Raw genomic sequence first — 26,750 nt, 5'->3', positions numbered from 1 at the left:
ACACCCCCAAACATAAACCAGATACTTCATGTTGCCCACCTAGGACATAAATGTATAAAATATATCAATTATGCCAGCAGATTACATCAAGAACATCCTCTGCTAAACTTCCTGCAAGCTTCTAGGAATTGTTTTAAAACAAGGTGGATGAGAAAAAACCCAAAGGAAGCAGAAAATGACAGCTCTTAACAAGAATGTTTCTAGAAGACCAAAGCCAATACTGTCTTTCAGAACCCTAAACCACTGAAAATTAACATAATGGGGAAAAAATTAATATAATAGGGGAAAAAATTAATATAATGGGGAAAAAATTATTATAATGGGGGAAAAAATCCTGGTGATGCCTATGTGTACACGAATTTTGTTAAGAGACAAGAAGAGATAAGAAAGAGCACTAAATACATTCCACAGAATAAGAAATGGAGAGATGTTTGCTTTACAAGAGGGTGATATTAGCCAGATAAAGAGAAATATTTTTTTAAAAAAACCCTTTCTGCTGGATTTAAATAAAAAGAAAAAAATTCCTTAGAAACAAGAAATAGACCTCAAGATGCAAAACTGACATCTGTTTTATTAAAATGCAGACATCCTCAGGAGATTAAGTAATTCTGCATGGTCTCACACATCTAAGGATTCCTAGAGCAGGATTTGAATGGAAGATTTAACTCAACTTGAACACACAAATATGAGTGGCTTCCATCTTTATCACTTTCAGCTTTTTCTCTTTTGAGTATATGGAAACATCCAGCACAGAAATTTTGTTTCTGGTATTAATATTATTATTAGAGTTGCAAATTTCATCAAAATAATTTACAGGCTTAGCATGACAAGCCAGGTTTTATCAAAAGAGCTTTCAACCTATTGGGCTGAAAAACAATCTTCCTATGAAGACAAAAGCACAGCAGTCACCATATTACTGAAGGTCTAGCTCCAGTCTAAAAATGAGTAAGCTAAAATGTATTTACTGGAATTTAATTTAAAATGTATTTACATTTTAATCAGAAAAAGTAACAGTCTGCTTGCCTAGCGACTCTTTCAAGCTTTAAACTGTACAATATTTTTTTTCCCCTCCTATCACAGCCTGAAATTTAATTAAGATTAATTTGATCTACTGGTCCTCTAGGAATTGGACAAACATAATTAAAACATTAGGCTGAAAATTCAAACTTTTATTAATGGGCTCAGGCTACTCCACAGGGACCCTCAAGTCTTTTAAAAAGTTAATCCTCATGTAAGTGTTGTGTCTTCAAACACTGGGCTTTTCAGTGAGAACGTGCAAAACTCTTTCCCTGCCCAAAGGAAAACAAAGATGTGGTAATTCCCCACAAAGAACTAACAGAATAATAGCTGGACATATAGTGAAAAGGTTCTTTGTCTTGAAAGGCATAAATGCATCTCCCTGCATAAGAGATGACTGTGCTAACTGGAGCACTGCTTATTCTGTTACACTAAATATTGCCTCAGGACCTCAACCAACCATGACATGGCAAGGCTCTGTGCCCATTTCTGAAGCTCCTTCAGAAGAATGACACCCAGGCCAGGATCTCCAAGTTCTAAATCTCTCCTTGGAGGAAATTAATGTGGATGCAGGATGGCTTTGAGTACAGCTGAAGAATTCAGTTTGTGCCTGTCACCTTCCGCTGGAGACTGAGGCAGCCCTTCCCTGAGAGAGGAAAAATCCACTTACAGCGCCAAAACTTGTCTGTAGTAGCTCTAAGTTTTGTCATCTATAGCATCCATCAATTAACTCAGTAAATATTTGCTTAGTAGTGATGCTGGGCCAGTAACTTCACAAGATAGACCCTTGTGAAAGCAGGGAGATGAACACACACCCCCAGGCTGCAGAACAAACAACACTGGAGCAAATTCCCTGGGGAAAATTGGGCAGGAAGATGAGGTATTTATAGAAAGGAGAGTTAAAGTCACTTGGTTCCCTTTTTTTTCAGCCACTCATTATTTATACCGATCCTGGCAATCAAGGGACCAAGAAAGAAAGTTTTCAGCACAGTGCTGTCAACATGAAACTGGGGATTTAAATACCTCCTCCTGCAGTGAGTTTCAATGCCATGGCACAGCTTTGTCCTCAGAATGCCACAGATTTTCATGGAAATGCCAGAAATGAAGGGTACACACAGTGGGCAAAACCAAACACAGTGGGCACAGACAGATTAGAAAAAGAAATATCTATTGCCAAACCGCAAAAATGCTGCAGTGACAGGAAAATGAGAATATTTTGTTTAATGTTCCCGGAGAAGTAAAAATGTTTTGCATACAAGGCTTACTTGGAGACATAACAATTCACAGAATTAAAAACATGACATTTTTCATCCTAATTCTTATCTAGGTACTTGAAGTGCATTTTTTTTTTGAGCTGCAACCACTCAATGCTGATACAACAAAGAGCCTGTCAGTCCTGTAAATCATACCTTTAAGTTCCAGCGAGACATGATTATGTGTTATTCAGGTTACATGTGCATTCTTCTTGACAGCATGAAAGCTGGCAGTCCTCTAGCCAGGCAAGAAAATAATTATTTCCCCATATAACAATGCTTAGACTGTTCCTAAAACTTCAGATTGAAAGGATTTGCAGATTTCTGAAAAAAAAAAAAAACACCAATATGCCAATTTGACAGCTTCCAGTACTATTTTCACAGTGAATTTCCTAGCAAAACCAGTGCTGAAAATTATATTCCTCTGTGACAACCTAAAGGAGAACTTTTTGCCCCAGCTGAGCACTTCCCAGGGCAAGAGCTGGGACACAGCAGCAGATGCAGAAGCTCTCTGGTTAGTTTGTGCTCATCAAGAAAGAAAAGACTGATCTCAAAAGCTTGATATTTTAACTTATTTTTCCACACATTTCACTGCATTCTGTTCCAGCTTAAGAAAAACAACAGGACAAGGAAGGAGTTTGGGCAATTTTTTTCCCATTGAATTTGCAGGAGGGAAAGCAAATATCTATGGCCTTGCACAGTTATCCTCAGCCAGTGTCCTGGGGGTATAAACTATACCTGTCCTACCAAACTGGGTGGTTATTTGCATTCCAGTCAGGACTGAGATGCAAAGCATCAACAACAGATTTCTAATTATAATTATGCAAAATATCGCCCTGCTCCCAGGTAGCAAACATCAGGAAAGAGAAGAAAAATTTAAAAAAAGAACTGTGGTCATGCATAATAGCTCTGTCCTCCACCTCCAGGAAAGGCAGAAAATTGACTACAAGCTTTTTGTTTTTTAAAATACTTCACACTTGCCTCCTCTTCAGGGAGATTTACAGAGGTAACAAATAACCTGGGGCTTTGCAAGCTGGTAACAGAGCTGCTCTGCAAAAATGTCTCAGCATAAAGGTTCAGGTCACCACTCCAAATTTCTTTGTATCTCTAGCCTTAGGCAAGTTCAACTTGTTTACCAAAACTGGCTCAAAAACCCCACCAAACCCACAACAAAACAAACCAAAAATAACCCACAAAATCTATAGAGGAATATTCTCCAAGGGCAAAGGAGAATTGGCAGGATTAGTTGAGGATCAGATTCTCTCTTGTGCTTCTTGGGAAGGGAGGAACAATCCCCCCCTCACAATATCCAGGCAAATGGAAGATACAGAGTTTTCTACCTCCTGAACCAGAAAAACGGACTTCTGCTTATCAAAAAGTCAAGGCAACACCAGCATGAGCAGAGCCCAAAGAAAGATTCATCTCTCTTTATTTTTTACCCCAAAGGCACCAGAGCCATCACTCAGTGATGAGATGTAGGCAACAGGAAGTCAACAGCTGGAATTGAATAAGTAGCAAAAAAAAGGTACAAAAATACCAAAAAACCCACAAAAGTCAAATGTAGCAAGCTAGCAGGATTTGACCATGGTGAGAAAGACCCTTTGAAGATTTTTTTGGCAGTCAGTCCAGGCAGATCTCAACCACGCATGCACACAAAGTTCACCAAAACCAGAGACTTCCACCCCTCCCAGCCCCTCTTCTTCTCTCTCACCCGAATGTACTCCAGAACATGAGACCTGCTGCTGTCTACAAACAGCTCCCAGATGGTGCTAAACCTTCAGATTGAGCAGAAACCCAAACATAATTCAATCCAGCTGCAAGCTCAGGGAGGCAGTCAGCCTGTGCTCTGCTCCACTGAGTGCGTGGGGGCACCAACAGGGTCGGCTCAGTGTCCTACCACAGAATGAGTGGTAAAACAGCACCCAAAATAAGAGAGAATATCTTACACAGAAGGAGAAAGAGACGAGCCAGCACACACTTGGGTGTGCGAGATGCTGCCTTCCTAAAAAATCCCTTTGGATTAGAGTTTGGCAAAAAAAAAAAGCGGCATAAAATTCAAAGAGGAGGGTATCATTCTCACTATATAACATAAAAAATATTTGCACAACGGTTCCTCACATTCCATCCCCATGAAGATTCCCTTCTTTAAGTCCATATGCAGCTCCTGTTATATTCTTAGGAAGGGGAGGATGAAAAGAGATGTTTGGACTGCCCTGGACAAGGTCCAGCCCCCAGAGCACTAACTCTGAAGGTCAGCTCTTACCTGTGTGGTGCTTCAGAAGGGAACAATGCCCAGGCAGGGCACAGGATCCCAGCTGATTTTGGGTAAGAAAGTGACTTCTAGGAGCCCAAACCCAGCATGCAGAGAGCAGCAGCCTCTGCAGTGACCCAGCTGGGTGCCTGTTGGAACCCAGGACATTCCTCTGGCTGCCCTGGAGGACTCCAGACCCTGGCAGGGGCTCAGAGACCTTGGCACGGAGTCACAAACACCTGTGCCTTTGATTTTAGCCCATGGAAACAATTCCCAACTTTGTGTGAAGAGTTACAAGCCACAAGAGTTTGAGCAGAATTATAGTTAATTTGTCACAGGGTGAAAAAGTAGAATTTTGGGGATTTAGAATGGGGGTTCAAGAGGCAAGATGGAGGAATCTGGGCATGTCCAATCTTTCTCCTTCTTCTTGTCCTCCATCTTCTGCTGTGATGGTGACACTGATCGGTTTAGAGTAGAGACAGACTGTCTAACATAGGTGATAGGTATTGGAAAATTATTGTAAATAAAGTACATGTAGTTTTTAGTATAAAAAGATAACACCACCCCAAGGAGTGGTGCCATAACCTGACCTGCCAGACAGATCTCAGCAGGTCAGAGAAAGAATGTATTAGATAAGAGAAAAGAAACAACCCTGAAAAGCAGAACCAATGAATCTCGACTTCTTCTTCAGTTGTGGGGCTGGAAAAAAGAGACTTTCTGACACCTCAGGGTCATCTCAACCACAGAAACCCAAGAGGTGCCCACATGCCATGCTCAGCTCCTCAAGTGTCCCTTTCCCCCAGCCAGGGCCCTGATGGAGACCAGCAGCTTGGACCAGACCCTCCCTCAGTGCCCATCAGGGAGCTCCAGGTGAGCATCTGCATCTCCTCACTCGGCACAGAGTCAGGGGGAAGTCACAGACTGCAGCACAGGCAGGCAGAGACAGGAGCAGGGATTCCTTTTCCTTAGCACACCAGAGATGATGTTTTGATGGAGTTCCCAGACCTAACACATGTGCAGAGAAATGCTGGAAAGTTAAACGAGGTGTGCTACCTAACTCAGGTTCCCCAGTGGGATGTACAGTTGCCATAGCAACTTTCAAGGTCCAGGACAAACCAAATTTCTGATGCTCCACACTACTGCAGCTGTGGGAACAACATGGACAACAACCACTATTGATACTTTTTTGGGGTTTTTTTCCTTGTACTTAAAATAGCAATGTAAGTAAAACTATTCCACTTAGGATCCTAAACCCAATATTTTTTCTCTAGGAGGTCGAGAGAAAACCTTGTGTACAACAGACATTCAGAAGCACAATGAGATGTGAAGGGGAAAAGTCATCAAGGAGAACAAGTCCCCATGAGCTTAAAACCAGACATCCAGCACCCTCACTGAATGAGAACACATCCTTCAGAAATGTTATTTAGCATTAGCGTTGTAAAACTGTAATGCCCAGTGCAATACTTCAAAGGTTGATCAGGTAAGAGACTTCTTTAAAACTGGGTCATTAGTTCATACAGGAAAAGAGATTTTACTTGGAAGAGATCTCTCATTCACTAATTAGCATTAGTACCTAAGAGAACATTTCAGTTTCAGACTGAGCCAGTCTCACCACTGTGCTGTAGGAATCAGTTGTGTTAATGGAAGCAGCATTTTCTTGCACAAACGCTAAGCTGCAGACTAATTGTTGCAACGGGAATGGCTTTCCTTTATAAGCATTTCTGCAAATGTTCAGCTTCATTATTTTATCCACGTCTTTTAGAAATTTCTTATCCTTTTATTCAACTGAGTCCGCATTTCCTTTTATTCAAGGTTCAAACCTGATGTGGAGAGTTTCTGTTATTAATTCAGAAGCATTCAGAAGTTTTACTGTTGGATGAAATTGGGTACTATTCCTTTAAATATGATTGCAATACTGAAGTGCAACACCAGCAAAAAAGCTGGCAAAATTTGCCTTCCTTTGGGATAAATGGAGAAAAATTATATCTTGTTACCATCTCAGAAAACTGATGTTCCTGTAAATGATGACTCACTGAATATTTTGTTGTGCTATTAAATTTTTTTTTCCAAGGAATCTTAGCAGCATTTTTTTCTTCAGGAAGTTTAAAGGTTGCAAAACTTCCTTTTCCTCACAATATTATTATCTGTCAAGGAAAAGCCTCCAAGCTGTTGCATGGCAGGTTGAGAGAACTGTAAGCTTGCTTTAAAAATGCTGGTCTTTAGGCAAAGAGCAACAACTCTTAGTTTGTTTCAGAGAAATAAATGGGTTATTCAGAGGCACTCTGGAAGTCACAAATCCATTAGTAAAATCTGGTCTGTCCTAACTATTCCCATCACCTTGAAGGTCACCTTTGCACTCTGTCAGCTTCAGACTGCTGAATTCCTGCTGCAAACTGAACTCTATTTAAGAAAAAAAAAGTTGAATCAAGATTAATTTATGATTATGCTGTTTCAAGTCTGTTTATGAATTTCAGAATGTACCAATTTCAGTGTTCTTTAGTTCTCTAGAGGTTGCAGTGACACAAGAACGTGACAGAGCAGAATCAAGACACATCTACCACTTGCTGAGAGAAGGGGAGAATAAAAAAAATAATAACAAAAGAAAAAAATATAAAATCACACTTTGTCAGGTCAGCTTTACAGTTTCTGAAATGCCAGTTGTACATTTTAGCACACCACCAGTCTCAAATGGTGAAGGCACTGTCAATCAAAGACTCCTGTCTCAAGCAAGCTCTGGGCTTGTGCTGAGGCATGGGAGGGGGAGAAGAGGTAGGGGAAAATAATCTCTGTACTGGGAATATATTTAGATATAATGAAGTGACAAAACAATTAAGAAATTACAATATACAGGAGCTCCCAGTGCAGCTTTGTAAAACAAGGATCAGTGATGTGGTGAGGGCCAGGTACAGCTGGAGTCACCCAGGGACTCCTTCTGCCTTTCTGCTCTTTTGGCTCACAGCCCTTTCAGGTGAGAAAAGTGACAATAAGGATAGATGGAGGCTCATGGCCTCCACTGCCCATTTTTCAGAATCATTTTGCATACCTTGGGTGAATGTGTGGACTCCCAGGAGCCACCACAGAATCTTGGCTTTGAGTCCAACTTTGCACCTGCCCTCTGTAAAGTCTAATTCCTCAAGTGCTCAATCCCCCTTCCCCAAAAGCAGGATTCCCAACTTAGGTTCCTCTTAAAGAAAAATTTAGTGTCTTCTGCAATATAATCTTCAGCTAAAGCCCTGTAACCTCCCATTAAACTTTGATTTTAAAGCACAGTATTTTCTTGAATCATCAAAAAAATGCCACAACCTGCTTTTAGCAACCTGTAGGCAAAGCTCCCAAAGCCTCTTTGAGCTGCAAGGCAGCTCTCACCCCTCACTATCCAAGCTCTCCTCCTTTCCCCATGGGAAGAACATTTAAATTCGAATGCTGGTGCCTCAGGTTTCATCCCCAGCAGATGAAGCAGCATATCCATTTCCAGCACTAATAAGTTTCAATGAGTAGTGACAGCTTCCAGTCATGCAGAAACATAGGCAGACTCAGATGTCATTCTCAAAATGGTAACTGATTTGAGAGGGAGTATCACAGTCAAATGGCCAAAACAGAATTCTAGTTTTAAATGACTCATTAAAATCCAGGGCAAATCAAAGGTCCTGATAGCACAAGGATTATTAGAAAAAAAGAGAAAAACCCACCATATTTAATGTGTTAGCTAACATGGTAGAATCCTCAAGAAGATAAAGCAATTTTTCTTTCAAAGAAAAGTACTTATCTTTGTGAGAAGAGACAACTTGTTATTAATTCAAGATAAAAATCACAGTACTGGAGGTGAGCCAGTTTATTGTTTTCACAAGACTTAGCAGACTGAACCAAGATAAAAGAAGAATCCCAGGGCTTTGCAAAAGAGGGATGTGGCAGCACTGACAGTCCCTACTCCAGACTCTGTTCTGTACCACTGCCATAGGCTCACCAGGTATCACCACTGGGGATTTGAATTTGAATTATCAGGGGTTTTTGGGGCAGTAGTTTTGGCTTTCACTGTCTAGTACCTGGCAATATGGAAATATATGGAAACAAGGCCCCCATCCATGCAGTGGATGCTATGAAAAACACAGGGGCCACAAGGAAGAAAATTAGAGATGTTAATTTCGTTTCCCATGAAATGAAATTGAAAACAAAGCAAAGAGCCTCCCGGCCAGGAAACCTGGAAGCTCTCCTAGCTCTCAACAGACAGATCCCGAAGATTTTAGTGGAGATGAAGTGAGCCCCCCACTACACCATCCTGCTCATTTCCCAGTCCACAGCCCCCACTTTTTCATCTCCACTTCACTTGGCACTGCTGCTACACCCACCTCCACAATTCCAGTACTCTCTTATGTGACAGCTCGTCCCAGCCTTGCAAGTGACAGGAAATTGTGACAGATTTCACTAGAAAGGAGCTCAGGAAAGTTTACAGTAAGCTTGCTCAGCTTTGTTTGAGGCAACGCCAAGTAGTAAAACCGAGGATGAGCTGTCAAATGTAATTAATTAGAAATCCCAAATAGCCAACCTTGCACATGAGAGATCTCAGCTGTATGTAAAATTAACAGCCCCAAAAGAAAGATATAAACCCTCAGGTTTACCTCACTGAGGTGCAGGGAGCATCCAAAAGATGTTATCCATCATTAAACACTCACATCAATTCTGAATTCAGAGTAAAATCAGAATCAGCCTAGATCAAAGAGTGCAATGCAGCACTTTCTGCCTCTCTTCACTGTACACTCTAAAGTCAGTAGCATTTTGAGATTTCTTTGTAGTACTACCCCAGTGACATACCAATGAGGTAATGTAATTCCTGAGGACTGCAGAAGAACATTAAGGAACATAAAGAGAGACAAAAGAGAACATTAACTTGGTTTAGATCCCCTCTCTCTCCTTTTCTTAAAAAAGTTCTCTCATCTCAGATAAACAGAGGATTTTTCTTAGTTTATTTGCTTTTATGTCTGGATTTAGACATTGCCCAGCAGAGTTTTCATGAAAACATAATGCCTGTTTAAAATAGCACACACTTCAAATAAAAGATGTGTCTCACAATAAGATGAGGACAGAAAAAAATAACAAGAATGGTGACAAATTCTTTTAAATTGTTTCCAAATGATCTAAGTTTCCTTTAAAACAAAACAAGCACACAAATTACCTTGGGGTTTGCTTTGTTTTTTTTGTCGTGGGTTGTTTTTTTTGAGATTTTTGAGCCTCAACCTCAAAATCATTAAACAGACAGGCAATTTGTTCTATTAATATCAGTGGAACAAAAATGTGCTTAGAGATCAAGGTTCTGATGCTGCAGAAACCCTCTCACCCCCAGCTGAACAACTCGTGAACATCACTACCAATCTTTATCCCTGGGCTGAAAAACACCTTCAAACTCATAAAGGTAAATTTTAGGCAATTTGGGGGCTTTTTTCTTTCTGTCAGAGCAACATCTGAGTGCATTTTTAGGAGCTCTAGGGGGATTGTGTGTCCAGAGTGGAGAGTGCACACTTGGATCAAGAATACTAATCACATATGCTTTCTAATCAGTGAGTGCAGTATCACCATCCCAATGCCTATTAAAAAAAAAAAAAATCTGTAGGACAGAAATGACCCCAAGCTCCAGATATGCATCATTCCTAAGGTCAGCTGGTCCCTGAAGGCATGTGTCTATTACAGGGCAAGAACAGGGGAATAACTGGAAGTCTCTGCTGTTTTATGTCACCATGGCAAGAACACTGCCTCAGAACATTTCCTCATTACTGGAAGCAAGAGTCCCATGCAGGGAGAGCATAAAGAGCAAGGTCATCTGTAAAATTGCCACATTTTTTCTTTACATCCTAAAGAAGTCACTGCACTGAAGCTCTACAAGGAAGGTTTTAAAACCAAGGAGGACTCACATTGCTTGTGACACATTCCCACAGAAACCCAATTTTTGGACTCCATTTACTAAATTGTCTGTAGTGACATCTGTAAATATTGCTTGATAGAAGCCATGAGGAAAACGTGACAATATTGAAAAAAATGTTACTGCTGGTGATGCCTTGGGAAGGCTGAGCTAGCACAGAGGCTGGATAGAGTTAAAAAATAAATTAGGGATTTACTAAAAGGATCTCTTCCATGGATCCACCTTGGGCAGCACAAGAGCCCAGCCAGGGCTGCACCCAAGATGAACCAAAATGGCCCCAAAATGCACGGCCGGGCACAGGGTCTCTCCCTTTGATCAGTTCTGCTCCATTTGCATCTTGCAGTTCATTGTCCCATTCCAGCTTTAGCCCATGCAGTCCCATCCTGCTTGTTTTTCTCTCTCCAGCCCACGGTGTTTGTGCTCTGGGGCTGAGATTTGGATCATTTGTCCTTGGTGCCCAGCTGGAGCAGGAATTGTTTTGTCTCCCTACTCTGTGCACAGAGCTCAGCATCCCCTCATGTGAAGCTCAGAATTACACACTAAACCAGCACAGAATCTGAAAAATATAAAAACTAAACCTGAGGCATGACTGGCTTACTGGAAGTACTAGCACAGCACACACCTGGACTCCAATGGATTCCTCACACAGGCTAACATGGCCTTAAACTCCTAAAAACTGCTGTGCAAACAAGTGCCTCAGTCTGCCACGTGAGCACAAAGTGATTACACAGAGAAGCACACAGCGGCTCAGAAAGTGATGTGAGTTTACACAATTTATCCAGTGAAGCATGAAGGATAGAAGTAGAGACTCCAGGATCACCTGCTTTTAGCCTGTGAAGCTTTTGGGGAAAAGGTGTGTGTATCTAGAGGAAGAAACCTGGATTGCATCTGCTACGCGCCAAAGTAGATATATATATATATATATATAGATATATATATAGCTATAAATAGATAGATACAAAGTGTGTGTATGTGTATATATAAAGTAGATATATATACACAAAAAGTATATATATACACAATATATATATACATTATATATATACATATACACAAAGTATACATATATATATATATATAAAATTTAGATATATATATGTACATACATGAACAGCATCCAGAGGGTTGCACCACATTCTGACATTCACATGATTCACACCCCAAGAACCACCAATGTACTTAGTGAAAAATGCCAGTGTTGGCCAGGGGCAGGTAGTTTAAATTACTGGGTCTATCCTCCTCTGAGAGGAAAGCCAAGGAAACTTGATTAATATTTTTCCAGCAGAAGGGCAGAAACTCTCCTCCTCTCTACGCTCTGGAGGTCAAACTAGATGATGTAATGATCTCTTGTGGTTTTCAACAGGTTTTATAGATTATCTGACTTAAAAATAGACACAATGTCTAAATAATAACATTCTTCTGAAATTGAGTGCCTGGTACAACAAGCCTCCAGTCACTGGCTAAGATCTGGAGGAACTGCAACCATACAAAGACTTGTAATGAACCAAAGGGAAAATCCTAGGTAGACACTCCAAAATTGAATACTGCTGACTCTTTCCACCTGAAAAGCCAGTGATAGATGCTACCTTCTGCACTGCCTGCTTTAGCTAGGTGCAGATTTCCATAATACCTGCCTGTAGTGCAGAACCATACACAGGTTTGGGCAACACCACAGCAGCAAGGACCTCCATCCTCAGCCAGGAGGCACAAAAGTGTCCCATGCAATTGGAGCCTGTTTCTGGCTCAGTGGAATTGTTCCTTGCCACCTACACCCCTGCTTAACTTGCCACAAGCTCAACAACCCAGCTCAGCAAACCTCTCACCGACCTGCATGAAGTGCCTGGAAGTCCACTGGGTATCACTTAATCCCACGAGCCACTGGGTACACCAACAAAGGGAATCAGATTACTTTGCTCATACGTTTTGACAACAGCAATTTCATTCTATTTATTATGATAATTCATAAAGCACCACCAAATGCAGCGCAGAATCTCTTATGGAAATAATTACAGCCCAGTAATGCAGGATCTCGTTGAAGCACACCATTAATTCCTTGACAGTTAGGGAACAAGCCAAAGACTTTGTGCAAATGAAGGATTAGCAAGGTCTCAACACACACATTTCCTTGCACTTGAAATGTGCAAGGAGCAGACCTTATTAAATTAGCATTTCATATGATGCTTTAAAATGGTAGCCCCTGAGGCAGATTTTTTTTTTGTACTTCAAAAGACAGTTATCATACTACTCTGTGTTACAGTCTGGGGTAACAGAAAAACACATTCCTATCTAATTGTTCTACCTCTGTATACAGGGAGCATAAAATAGTTGCTCTTTCCCACAGCTGTCAAAAATCCCCAGACTTTTATTCACAATGAGGTGTCACCAGTCTCTCACAAAGAGAGAGCAGCTCTGATACAATGCTGTGAATTGTCTTCCACTTGGCTACTGAAAATATTTTGAGCAGTAACCTTTTCTGAACCTACCATTCAGCATTTTGGTTGTCTCCATACATGCCTCAGGGCTCTATTGCCTGCCTCTGTGTGTTTAAAGTGCTTCTCTTTCTATGCAGAACAGTTTTGTGGTTGTACATTTTATGGTAGTTTTTAAAGTAAGATTTGCCTAAAACTGGGGAAAAAAAAAAAAAAAAAGAAGGGCTTGGAAATTTTCCTCTCAGTGTTTAATAATGTTCAAAGTTACCTGAAAATTTGCTTACCTATAATCACAAAGGACTGAGTAAGCTCCCTGCTTTGCATCCTCTCTGTTTTCAAAGTCCCTGCAGGACAGCCACTATGAAATCATGACACCCATGATCCACGTTCGTGTGATCCCTCTAACACCTTAAATAACTCAGGTCTTCATAAGTAGAAGTGATCCAGAAGCTGTTAGGGAACATCCCTTACAAGTAAAACCAGCATTTTACTAAATATTAAAATATTATTAGAGACAGATTACTTGCTATTAGTAGTTTGACAGCCCAGCTTAACAAATTAGAAGCCCCTAAACCCACCAGAAACACCTTCCAGTGTGTTCAAACCAAGACCTCATAGCAAACAATTAAGGATGCTGAAAGAACTCTCAGAAGATGTTGCATTCTTCCCAACTTTTCCACCTCATCTCAAATTTTTGCAGTAAAAAGAACAGAGATGTTTTCTCTGAGCCACAGTTTTTATCAATCCTCTCCAACATTCAAGCAGCACAATATTCTTCTTTTAATGCGAACCAAGCAGCCCCCTCTGAACCTCAGGAGATGTTTGCAAAATAATTGTTCCCCCTCACTGCTCCTTTGTTATTACTTTATTTTTTCCACACTCTTGTTACTTCAGGCAGAAATAACTTAGAGATATTATCATCAATTTACCAAAACAGAATTCCCCTGAATTCATTTTCTTTTAAGTTAGACTTTTACAATTAAATTTTACATTGGAGCTAAATCTAATGATTTTCAACCTGGCTGAAACTCATTGGCTCACTAAGTCTACAGTTTAATTCTTCTCCCTCTCTCATTTTGCTAACTAGAAGAGAAATGAATCTACCTTCAAGCCTGTTGGAATCAATCTTCCTTTCTCTTTCTCACAATTTATAAGCCAGAGGCTTAAAAAGTGTTCATATCCGCTTTTAACAAGCTGGTTATGTGAGATAAGCACAAGAACATTAATAAAAATAACTCAGCTTTAAGTCATGAACGTTTTACAAAAGTAGACCTTAAAAAAAATAAATTGCAAAGGCTAATTGTGATTTATACCATGTTACTTTTCCTATACTACCCATTATCAATCATCTCTAAAAGATCCCTTCTTTTTTATGCCAGAGTCATAAATGCAAATGCTGCCAGCTCATTCCTAATCAGGGACACACTGCACAGCACAGACAACCCCCAGTTAGTCCTGGGACCTCTAAACATACTGCAGAACAGGGTTTATTTTTTTCCAGTTCTGGACTTTCACTTCTTTATTACAATTATTTAAATTTATTGAGTCCTTCACAAAGGTTTCAGAGCTGTCCCACACACTGTATTTCAGTATGGTCCACACCATCACTTTCTCCCCATCCTCAATGTCTCCTGAGTTCACAAAAACTCTGTTTGGCAACAGCAACACAACCACTGGCACTGAGACTTTTATTACTTCAATTACAACAAAGCAGCTGGTGGTAATAATAACACTACTTTGCATTTATATGCTGTTTTATATCTTCAAAAGCCTGTATAAATATTTGTTAATTAAGCCTCACAAAACTCCTGAGAGTCAGATATGTCTTTTGTTTATAAATAGGAAAACTGAGACAGAGACAAAACAGCTGTTTCCAAAATCGAGATTTTTGGATTATTTTTAAAAAAGGGAATGGAGATGTCTGGACAATAACTTTCAGAGTTATAAAAGGACAGTTTAAAATACTCAAAGAACTCACGGGGACATAAACTCTCATGCTCTAAGCACCCACCTCCTCCAAAAACAAAAAAAAAATCAGTGCTGTCCCTGGGAAGACACTGCTGCCAGCTGCCCCAAGCCACTTGCATGTCAACATTCAGCTTTCATATAAAAAGTGAGGAAAACTGTAAAATTCTCAGTAAAACTCGTTCCACCATGTATCCAAGGTACTTCTGAGAATATCTTACAGTCATATTCAGTAAAACTCTTTATTGAAGAGACTTTTTGGATGTGTATTAGACACCTCACTCACACAGGGAAAACAAATGCCTACACACACTCTAACACCTCCCTGCAAGGTCTGGAGTTGTAGAGCTGCATGATGAGAGCTTAAAATTACTGCCTTGACAAAGCACACACATTGTAGGGAAGACATGACTTAACCCACAAAGACTTGACTATCCTTATAATTTCACACACCACATTTCCCACTGAGAACAGTGGGTCTGAAATGCTTTAGAGAAGACATTGGAATAAAGGACACACAAGGAGAGAAAGAATTGGGGTTTGAGTATGCAAAAGCTTTACTGCAAGAAGTGTCATGGAGCTGAACATGTGCAATTAAAGAGTGATGTAAAACAAAAAGGGTAGGGAAAATAGGGGTTAAATAAAGAAACAGAAGATAAAAAAAAATAAAGAGCAGGAGAGTTAAAGATGTATCAAGACTCAACAGTAGGATATGGAAGATGGTGGAGAAACATGGCTGAGGCAAGGAGAGAGGGAAGGAAAACCTGCAGAGTTCACCCAGGGCCAGGCTGAGCAGGGAGAGGCCAGCCCAAGCTGAGGACAAGGCTCTGAAGGCAGCAGCCCTTAAGGGTTGGGACACTGTGACTGCAGTGGAGAAGCTGTGCCTGTTTCTTGGCAGGGGCAGGACATTTGTCACCCAGGGGTGACTTACCTAAGAGACACCAAGGTACAAAGTCCAGATTCCTCACAATGTCCTGCCCTCTCTCTGCGTGAGATAGCACCAAGAGGCTAATTACCAGTTAGCCCAGATTTATTAGCCTTAACGAAGTTTGCTGCTAAAACAGAAACAGATCCCATCCTCCATCTCCCAGCCCTCTGCCCTGGACAAGGCTTTATCCCTGAACACAGGAAGAGAAGGAAACAGAAAGTTGAAATTACACTAAGGGCTGCGAGAGCGCAGGAAGAATTGCAAAGCAATAAATAATGCTGGAAGTGGAGCAGAGAATAAATAATTCCACTTTGGGAAAAGCGAGTCTGAGATGAGATTGAAGAGAAAGAAGAAAACACATGTATTTCATATGCAGCCTGTTCTGAATGTGAAACACAGATGTATATTTTTATCTCCAGCTGAAGGCAGTACAATGCACTCATTGCCTTCTCCAGACATGTTGTGCAAAGCCGAAAATTACTTTAGAGGCACAAGAATAAATAGTTGACTTTTCCACGCCATTTTTAAATGGCACAGAAGATCATCAAGCTAAATTTTATTGCCACATGATAACACAAACGCCTCATAATGTAACTCAATTTCCTTGCATTATCCTTGCCAGATCATTGAGCTCTCCATGTATCTGAGTGCATGAGACAATGTATAAGATGAATGTCTCACTCCTTCTACAAAGGTCTCACATTCACATGCTCTGAGTAATAGAACAGCTCATTCAGAAATATTTTTATGATGTACACTGTGATTCTCACAGGCATTGAACTCTTAAGAGAATCAATGCATTAAGCAGATACCTAGCACCCAGAAACACCAAGTGTCTTCGTAATCCCTTATAGAGTAGGGAACAAAAAGCTTTCTTCAGGCTAATTACTTCAAATTATATTTGACACTGGAAACAAAGAGATCTTTGTTCAGGAAATAGAGAAGACTACACCTCAGACACACTGTGGAAACAAATAAAAAGATCAGTGGCCTCGGAAGGAGGAAGAGTACATTAGAAGGAAGAGCAAAGTCCTCCGTTTTCATGAAAGGAGCATTCAGAAGGCTGAATTGAGCCCTCTCAACCACCCCAGACTGAAAGGACGTGCTCATTAACCAAAGTTCACATTTCAGGTGAAAGACAATTCACTAGGACCTTCAACGGAACAAAACACAGCGAGATCAAAGTCTACCTAAAGGCAAAACATTGACAAAATTGGGATAATCATGTATCTCACCAGGTATCTGCAAGTATTGAGGAGCAAATGAACTTCTGTGAGCTCAGGTATTTCTCATGTTTTTTAGAACATGTTTGATGCAGCTGTTTTGGGGAGGGGATGTTAAAAACCATTTGCTAATGGGTGTGGGTTTATCTAATGGACAACAAGCAGGTGCTGCTAACACCTCACTTTCAGCTCCTCTTGGCATTTGAGACAATATCTAAAGGATGAGGGGGAAGAGAAGGGAGAAGCAGCAATCCCAGTGCCTGATTTTCTGTTTCTACTTGGTCAACTCTTTAAAAACGCTTTTACATGCAGGAGCAGAAATCAAAGTAATAAATACAAATCCGCCAGGAGACACTATATTTTCCAGTTATAAACATTGGTGAGCTAGAGATAATAAGAGAAACACCTCTACTACATTTAGTCTGAAGCAGCTACAGCAAACTCCAGCCCCAAGAACCAGCTCTGGCAGTTTCACAATTAAGCCAGCTGAATGCAGCTCTCCTGCACTCATGGAAAGCTTGAAAGGAATCAGGTGTTCCCTATCTTCAGGGGTAATCTATAAAATCCAGAAAATCCACGAACTGCAGCATTTTGGATTTTTAAAATGCAAATCCTCTCGTTCACGTAAAACCAATGCATTCTTAAAAAGAAAACAAACAAAAACCCCAAAACAAAATCAATAATGAAACCAAACAACAAAAAGACCAAAAAACCCCAAACAACCACATTATCTGTGGTTGTATGAAACCTTTTTTAAGTTACTGGGCATCCGTAACACCTACCTTCACTCAACAGATACCATTCCTAAAATCATTAATTTCTAGTAATTATTCTGTTGAAACACTCTTAAGTTTTCACAGTATTCCAGGAGAATGGTTTAATCATTTTTGTGTTTATACTGGGGTTTTTTGCTATTCTTTTTTCCTCTGTAGCTTTATAGAGAAGCTAACAATTTCCATGGTTGGTCAAAGAGACAACAGGAGTGAGGCTGTGAGAACAAAGGCAAGTAGAATCCCCTGTCACACCACCACAGTAATGAAGACGCCTGTCATGCATCAGAAAACTACACAACAGAAAAATCCCACAGAAATGCACAACTTCATGGAAAACGCTAACTCTGCACCTTTGAGGCCAGAGACATCTGCTAACTTTGTCTGTTAGAGGTTGCTGAAGTCTATTCATCAAAAGACAAAGGTAATAAATGCAAAGAAAGTAATTTGTAATTTGCTATTTCCATGTCAGATCTTAACCCTGTGGAGATTCACAGCATGCCTAACTTTAATTACCGAGACAGTGGAAGGGAAGAAAGGACTGGAAGCATTCAACCAGTAGCAATTCAAGGCCCTGAGTTGGCTAAAATTTTAAAATGTTACCAAAACTGACGTTACAATCAAAGCCATGTGTCAGTGATTGCAGGCTCACGGCCATAGCTCAAAATGAAACAGATCTTAAAAAAGCTAATGCTAACAACATTTCCATTTGTGATTCATTTCTTAACCCCCAGTGTCAATGACACAAAATTAGGAGGGGAATAAAAAAAAAGATTAAAAGAGTCCCTCCTCACAAGACAGATGTGGAGGTTGTTTCTTCCCACACCATCATGGTCCTTCCAAGCAGGCTGTGACTCTCCCGGAGTCAATAGCTGTAAAAGACACCTTGTCTTAACAATCCCCTGCAGCGACTGCAGAGCATTGTTTTATAAACAGCTTTGCAAATGTTTTCTACACACGCCCAAACCAGCGTCACTGACTTAGGTGAAACTTTCAATGACTTTGCGCCTAAATTCCTCTACGGGCACAGCAGGGAGAAATGGTCACTCAGGACTGCGCGAACAACTGAAGTTCATGGCAAAACAAAGTTCATCATCTAACTTGGAATTCGGGGCAGAAAACTGAAAATCCTAGGTTAAATCAGAAAATAAAGCTGTACAAGACAGAATGTCATTGTTTTGGATGAATAAACTGGCAGATGAATCAGACTCCAAGTCTGGAGTTAAGATAAAATGGACCAGTTACAGCCCCTCCCCAAAAGCAGGAATTCTAGTTTCTTCTGGTCTGAAGCATTTAGTAATGGAAAAACTAGAGAACTAGCGCTGAATACAAGAAATGAGCCTCTTATATACTGAATTTTCACATTGAAAAATATACTTGGAATGGAGATACAAGGATCAGGCTGCACTGTAAGCAACAACTCCAAGGTGCTAAACGTCTTTTCTTTCTGGCCACCAGCCCCACAGCAGAGAGAGGAGACAGGAGGGGTCACAAAGGGCTTCTTTTTTCTGCCTGGCACAGCCAAAATCTGTCTTTGAAACAATCTTGTGCATTGAGCAGTCATTCACTGCGTGAGAAGAGGTGCAGGAGCTGTAACCAGGAATGTAAGAGCAACAAGTGGTAGACACTGAAACCAAAGTTAGCAAGTGCTTTATTGGCGCAATCTTTGTCGTGTGGACTTCAAGACTTCTCTTATCTCCCCACAGTAACTGAAGAATTCTTATATATTTCATCTATTTTGACCCTTGGGGCTTCACCTATTTGACTTCAGATGTTAGATTTTAATAAGCTGTCACCCACAGGGGAAAAAATGCAGTAGTTAATGTGACTGATTCACCATTTACAGCTGGACTATGGACAGAAAAAAAAAATCAACCGTATTTTAAGAATTTAGTTGTCACCGAGTGGAAAACGTCAGTACTTTTTCCATCTGTGCATTTCACAGCAGAAGTCACTTCAGATTAATCTTGCCCTCTCCATTACTGCTGTATATAACTAGCACCTAATCATTACTGGGTGTTGCTGCTCCTGGGGTGTTACCTCCCTCCAAATAAATCTAACGGGACGCTTTGTCTGCTTTCAAAAATCACAGAATCACTCAGAAACCAGCACTCAGAGCTAGGAGAAGGCATAACTCAACACCACAGCCTCCATGAGTGCCTGACAGCACAAAGCCAGCTGGACAACTCAAATCCAGAGCCATTTCCATTTCCTTTGGCTCCCCAGAAAAAGCAGGGACAGCCACAGGGTGCTCATGTGGAGCCTTGAGCACACTATCTCCTTACCTGAGAGCTAATGATGCCACACTCCCTGTGAACTGTGAATCAGGAGCAGATATGGGGCGTCTCCCTTACACCTCGGAAACTCTGCGAGCTCTTTGCAGTCCCCGCCGCCCTCTCCCTTGTCAGAACCAAATAAATTCCTCTGGCTGCCCTGGAGGGCTCCAGACCCCGTCAAGAAGCTCAGAGACCTTGGAACAGAGCCCAAGACCCCTGTGCCTTTGATTTAGCCCTAAGAAAAAAACAATTACCAACCTTGTATGAAGAATTACAAGCCACGAAAGGTTAAGTAGAATGATAGTGAATTTATCACAAAGTGAAAAATAAATTTTTAGAGGTTTTAGAATGGGGGTTCAAGAGGCAATATAGAAGAATCTAAGTGTGTCCAGCCTTTCTGCTTCTTCTTCTTGGCCTCCATCTTCTGCTGTGATGTTGGCATTTTTAGATTGGTTTAGAGTAGAAGATCACTGTCTAACATAGATGATAAGCCTTAGAAAGTAATTGTAAATATTGTACACGTAGTTTTTGGTATAAAAAGATAACACCACCCTGGGAGCAGGCAGAGTGCCTCTGACTGTCCTGTTGAACGGTCCTCAGCAGGGCAGGAGAAAGAACTTTATAGATAAGATACAATAAACAACCTTGAGAAATGAAGAGTTCTGACTCCTTCTTCGACTGCCGACCTGAGAAAAGAGACTCTCTAACTTATCTCAGAGTCACTCTGACCAGCTAGAGACCCCAAAACTCCCTGAGAGGGAATCACCAACTCACTGCAAGCCTGGCCCTGGAGAGGTTTCTCCTCCTCACAGGGCAGGGCTTGCAGTGTTTCCACGGGTATTCCAGGGAAAGGAGATCGGCCACACCATGCTGATTAAGGATTTCCAGTTGCTAACAACAAAAAATGGTCATTTTTATGTTCTCCCATGCAAGCAACTTTTGCAGCTGACATATAGACATTGCACAATCACAAACGAGAAGGAAGACAGTCAATAGGAAGGGAGGAGGACACATTTTTGATGATGAAGGAGAAGAGTAATTAAAATATGATCTATGCTGTGAAGGCATGCGAGATCCATCACTTGGTTAATATTTCAGCAGACACAATGCAGAGGAGCAATACTTTTACCTTCAGCACTTCACCTCAAGTAAACAAAGCAGACTCCACCAAAGGTCACACCACTCTGGAGGGTACAAGATTCACCAGCCAAGGCAAAGCACAGTTTCTGAGTGGGAGGATTGCTTCTCAAACAACATCCTTAAGAAAAACCTGTTCCACTCTTTCTTCTATTGCCTGCTGCTAGCTAGCTTGAAATTATGCTTTAGTGGAAGCTGCAACATCTCGCTTTTCGTGGATACAATGCAGCCCTACTGAGGTCACGGTGGGGGGCAGGAGCACCTTAAATTATTCCTCAAAATGCCCCCAACCCGTTTCCAAGGTGTGCCCAGGTCACTCGCACGCTGGCAGTGCCTTAGGGAGTGCGTGTCATGGCCATGAGAGGGGCAGAAAGAGCCAGGGAAAGTTACCGGAGAGAACGAAAGGGCTGAACAGCGGGGGGACACGAGAGACAGCCGGGGAGAGCGCCACACGAACGCGGGCATTCAACAGGATTATCCCACCCAAAGCTGCTCTGCGCCCGCTACCAGCTACAGAGACGGGAAAACCAGCTGAACCACCGGGGGGGGAAAACACCCCAGTAAGGACTGAGAAGGGGGAAAAAAACGAAAAATACCCCAGTAAGGACTGAGAGGGGGAAAAATGCCCCAGTAAGGACTGAGAGGCGAGTCACCTGGTAGAAGGCGAGGCAGGAGGAGGAGGAGGAGGGCACGGATGGTGCCCCCGGCGGGGATGCCCAGCCCGGTGCGAGCCCGGCGGGCGAGGTGCGGGCAGGTGTGGCGGTACCGCAGCGGCAGCAGGAGAGCACACGCACGCCTACACACACACCCACACCCACACACACCCTGAGGGCTTCGCGGGTGTACAGCCAGGCTGGGAAAAAGCTGCAGCAGCGACCACCATCCCCGGGGGGACTTCTCAGCGCCCTGCCCGAGCGCAGGGCAGCGGCGGGAGCGGGGACAGGCCCCGCAATCCGCCCTGCTCCGGCTGCCCCGCTGGCTTTGGGGTCGCGGAACGACCCAAAGGGGGCTCGACGCCAGGGGGAAACCCCAGCCCGCCCCGCCAGCCCCTGCCTTACCTTGCCCCGAGTCCTCCTGCCGGGCCGGGGGCGGCCGCGGGGCTCCGCTCCGCGCCGCCAACAAAGTGCGGGAGCGGGGCGGGCAGCGGAGCAGCCGCGGCGAGCGGAGCGGAGCCGAGCTCCCTCTGCCGGGCACCCGCCCCGCCCCGGCCCCAGCCCCAGCTCCAGCTCCAGCCCGGGGCGGGCCCGCGGAGCCCCCGCACCGGCGGAGCGGCCGCACGGAGCCCTGCGAGCTCTGCGCGCCGCCTCCCTCCTCCCGCTCCCTGCGGGGCTCACGCCATGCAAAGGTGCTGAGAGCAGCGCCCCGGAGCCGGGCTGAAACGTGGGAGTTAAGAGTCACACACACATTAAAAAAAAAAAATAAATCCAAGGCCACACACAAAACGTACCACGCTCCAAAGCAACATCCCTTCCCCGAAGGAGTAGGTGTAGCCAAAGCACCTTTGGAACGAGTGGTCTACGAGAACAAAAGTCTCCCCCCGTCTTCGCTTGAAATGTCGGATGAAATCTCCCAGCTGTTTATGTTGTTTCCATCTGGCACCGCGTTCCGCCCCGCTCTGACAATCTACACGCGGCTTTCGCGCTCGGCGCAGGGGAATGGTCCCTATCGGATCGCTCGCAGGTAGCCAAAGTCCTCGCAGCTACGCTGTTAGCACAGCCGGGATTGCTATAATGAGCCGCTTCCCCTCCTCAAACCCGGCTGTTCCGCGAGAATCTGTTTTCACTGATTTCTCTTTCAAATAAGTTTTTTGCCTTATGTGACTCCAGAGAAAAGCTAGAAAGCATAAATCTTTTGACAGCATGAGACATATGAAAAGAACCTCTATTCATGCAGCGTATAGGAGAGCTAATCTGATTTTTGAGATTCTGTTCCTGATTTTTGAGGTTCTGTTCCTGATTTTTGAGGTTCTGTTCCTGATCTTTTATGGGATTCAATTGCCAATCCAGAAAGAATTACACACCTGCTTAATTGCATTCCAGAGGCTCCTTCCTAGCTTCACCAAGATCCCTTAGGAAGATTAGAATCATATCTGGACCGAACAGCTAATTCCACGGCTATCAAAAAGGAGCAACAGGTCCTTTCTGCTACAAAGTTCCTGTGATTCCAGGCCCTCTCCAAGAAACCTGCAGGGGGAAAGTATAAACTCAGGAAAGAGCAGCTGCTTGCTGATATTTCCACTCAGTTCCAAGAAATGAGACTTGGCAGGTCCTTGCTTTTTATAACACACCGTGACTCATTTGCAGAAGCAGGTGAAGTCAGAGCCATCACTGCCAGAGTCCTGCCCCTGACGGCTCCTCCAGGGAAGACACGGATTTTCCCGATTTTGGAAAAAACAAACAAACAAACAAACAAACAAACCAAAGTGGAGAGGGTGATATTGCTCAGCTACTGCTCTCAGCAGTCTGGTTGCTGAATCTCTTCTCAAGTGGTGCTACTCCATCCTTGACCAGCAAATCTTCCCGAAACAAGGTCTGAACTCTACAGAGGGAGTTATTTTGCCAGGCTCGGGCTGAAGGCAGGGGCAGCAGCAGGCGTGAAGCTCTCTGTGGGCTCCTGAGAACCAGGCAGGAGAGAGTAACCCGAGCCTGCAGATCAGGCTGGGAGAGGTGGGGCCTCTCTCCACAATTGCCTAGGAGTTCACCTTAACCCTGCTTAAAAGGAAAAAAAAAAAAAAAAAGAAAGAGAGAGAGAGAGGAGGAAAGAAAAGCAGTTCAGCCAACTTCCCCTTCCTGGCTCGGAGCTGGCAGAGCCCCTTGTCGTGCTGCATCTTCTACCAGCTCTGCCTTTGCTGTTTTTCTGGTCCAGAAAGTCCTCCGCAAAAGAGGAAAGCACAAAAAAAAAGTGAAATAAATCCACTTCCGAGTACCCAAACAAAGCATTGAAATGTGCAGGTACCATATGGTTCCCTAGCTGGTTTCCAACAAACCTTCAAATCTTAAAGAATCTGATTATGGAGAGGCTACCTAGGCAATTCCTGTGAATGAAACTTACAGGAGCACTGACATTTCCAAACTATGCCAGATGCCATGCACACACTCCCTAGGTAAATAATAACAGTAATTGATGCTTAAAAGTGCTTACCCCATGAGAGGTAGAAAGAAATTCGAGAGATTCTCTTAAATAAAAGGCTGGGGACGGCTTCAGTCCTTGGCAACGATCCTCAGTGCCTCTCTTCCCCCTTTTTCCTGGATAGAAGCCCAAGCCCACCCCCTGCTCCAATTCCCCTTAACAAAGGACAGAACACAAATGCAGAAGACCATTGTGGGCTGACAATTTTGTTTGGTTTCACTTGGAAAGAAAACATTTTAAAGGAACAGAGAAAATAAAGAGGAAAGAAAGTGGGATGCGAGAATGAGGGAAAGGAAACCAGAAGGATAAATGGGAGAAGGACTTGGGGAAGAATAATTTGTATGACTATTCTTTGAGATGTGTACAGTAAGTATGGACATTTATAGAATTATTTCGCATGAATATGAAGTTAATATTGCTGCAGAAAGGAAGCCAGAACATTGTAACATAGGGGATGAAGAAGGCATTTCACCAGTGTTTGTCAGCTTGGGGAAAAGACAAAACACGCCAAAGAATTCCCTCCTGTTGGACATCAGCCTGAAGAGATTTTCTGGGCTGGGAACCTGCAGGATGGTTTACACACCACGGACGTTCTGGCAGCTCCATCAGAGGCTGTTCGCCGCCAGCCCCTTCCCTTCCTGGCTGGAACGCGGCCAGGTTCGGCAGCCCCAGCCAGGCGCGGTCCCTCCCCTCCGCAGGTGCGCACCCAGGGAAGGCAGGCACGGCGGGGGGAGCACACCTGCAGCTTCCCGGGAAGCTCCTCTGCTCAGCCCCTCCTGGAAACAAGGGCTCAGTTTGTATGGTATTAACTGCAGCGAGCCCAGAGATTGAGGATTAGCTGCTGATGCTGGAGGTTCCACTCATTGAAAACAGACACCGCTGTATCCATAGAGTTTTCAGAAGAAAAATGCCCAAAGCAAGCATGAGATTTCTATTGATTTTAAGGCACGTGCAGCTCAGTGAGAAATGGCAGAATTGTTCCTGATTTAGGTCATAAAAATGCAAGATAAATCCAGAAGAATCCACAGCAAACGAGAGAAACAAGAGACTTGCTTTTCGTCCATGCTACTCCATTCTTTATGCTATGAAAAAAAGACCCCAAAAAATTACAAGTACAGAAAACATCTATTTTCTGCTTTAAAAAAATTAATTGCTGCTTAAAATGTATAGAATATTTTTTTGCATCATGGCTAAACATGGTACTATCTATAAAACTATGCAGTTAAGAGGATTTGAGGAACAACCATAGAGGTTCTTCTACTCCCAAAGTAGTTTGTTGTTTGTTTGGGAGTTTCTTTTGGGTAGGTCTGGTTTTAAAGTATTCTGCTTAAATATGTCATCCTTTGTGCCATAAATATATGCGTACATATATATATACACATAAATATATGCGTACATATATATATATATACATAAATATATGTGTACATGTATATATGTGTACACATATATATGTGTACATACATAAATATATGTGTACATGTATATATGTGTACATAAATATATGCATACATATATTTAGACCATTTATAGAAGACACTAAGTGAATGTGATTAATTGTTCTAAATTCAGATTTATGATTTATCTATGAATAACATAATAACCTCAAAATTTGTGAGGTCTAAACGTGTTCAGGACATTCTACACACTTCTAAATTAACTGAGAGGCTGGGGTCTGCTAGCCAAAAAATTACCTTTGGATAAACCTTCTAATGTGTTTGGGTTTGAACCCCTGCCCTGAAGAAGAAAAAAAGGATTATTAAATGACCTCTTCTCTCCTCATTCCTTTATTGAAAAGCTTGTGATTGGTTGATTAATATGACATTGCAGAATCTTCTTGCAGTTTCTTGCAGAATCTCCTTTCTAAGGAAGGTTGGTTCAGGCAAACAAAGTAAAGCAGACCAGAGAGCTACCCACAATCCAAATGTGAAGAAGGAGGAACTCAGTGTGTCTGAAATTCTCACAGAAACTGAACTCCAGACTTAATTCTGAACCAGAGGGAAAATGTCTGGACTGCTCCTGGCTGACTCATACACTCTGTGCCAGCTACAGAGCCAAAGCAGCACAGAGAATTCCCAGAAGTCTCATTTCCATGTAAGAAATGACTCTTGAGAAGAGCTCAGGGATATGGCAGGGAATGTATCAGGTGAGAGTGAGGTGTCTGTCATGGCATGGAACTCCACAGAGGCTCCCAGTGACTGTGACAGATAAAACTGCCTCCAAGAGCTGTCATGAGTCACTTTGCCCAAGTTATGATGAGGGATCGCTCTGCAGAGCAGAAAAGTTTGGTGTTGTTACAGAAAGAAAACACTCAACTTTGCTCATGGTCCTGATGGTGCCTGAGTTCCTAAGTCAGGGAACATGGAGTTACATCTCCTGGGTGTTCTGCTCTCTGTTTAATGTTATTTGGAGTTTGCATCAGTAAATGCACACCTTCCACATTTGTCCCTTAGTCTAGCTG

At 42.5% G+C, this 26,750-nt stretch overlaps 1 protein-coding gene across 7 annotated transcripts in view; it reads right to left on the bottom strand.

Annotated features, from left to right (window-relative positions):
- EPS8 (epidermal growth factor receptor pathway substrate 8) overlaps window positions 1–23,817 on the bottom strand; it is a 124,981-nt gene extending 101,164 nt beyond the window's left edge. For 2 of the 7 annotated variants that reach the window (XM_030960255.1, XM_030960261.1), the window contains exon 1: window positions 22,219–22,334. The gene's annotated coding sequence lies outside the window, so the exon portion shown is untranslated. Of the gene's footprint in view, window positions 1–2,426; window positions 2,595–21,152; window positions 21,173–22,218; window positions 22,335–22,607; window positions 23,031–23,180 lie in introns of those variants that run through there. The other 5 variants (XM_030960258.1, XM_030960256.1, XM_030960257.1 and 2 more) reach the window with 5 other exon arrangements.
- Window positions 23,818–26,750: the final 2,933 nt, after the last annotated feature.

This window comes from Camarhynchus parvulus, chromosome 1A (genome assembly GCF_901933205.1).
Source record: "Camarhynchus parvulus chromosome 1A, STF_HiC, whole genome shotgun sequence".
NCBI classification, from domain to species: Eukaryota; Metazoa; Chordata; class Aves; order Passeriformes; family Thraupidae; genus Camarhynchus; species Camarhynchus parvulus.
This window is presented reverse-complemented; position numbering and strand designations above follow the sequence as displayed.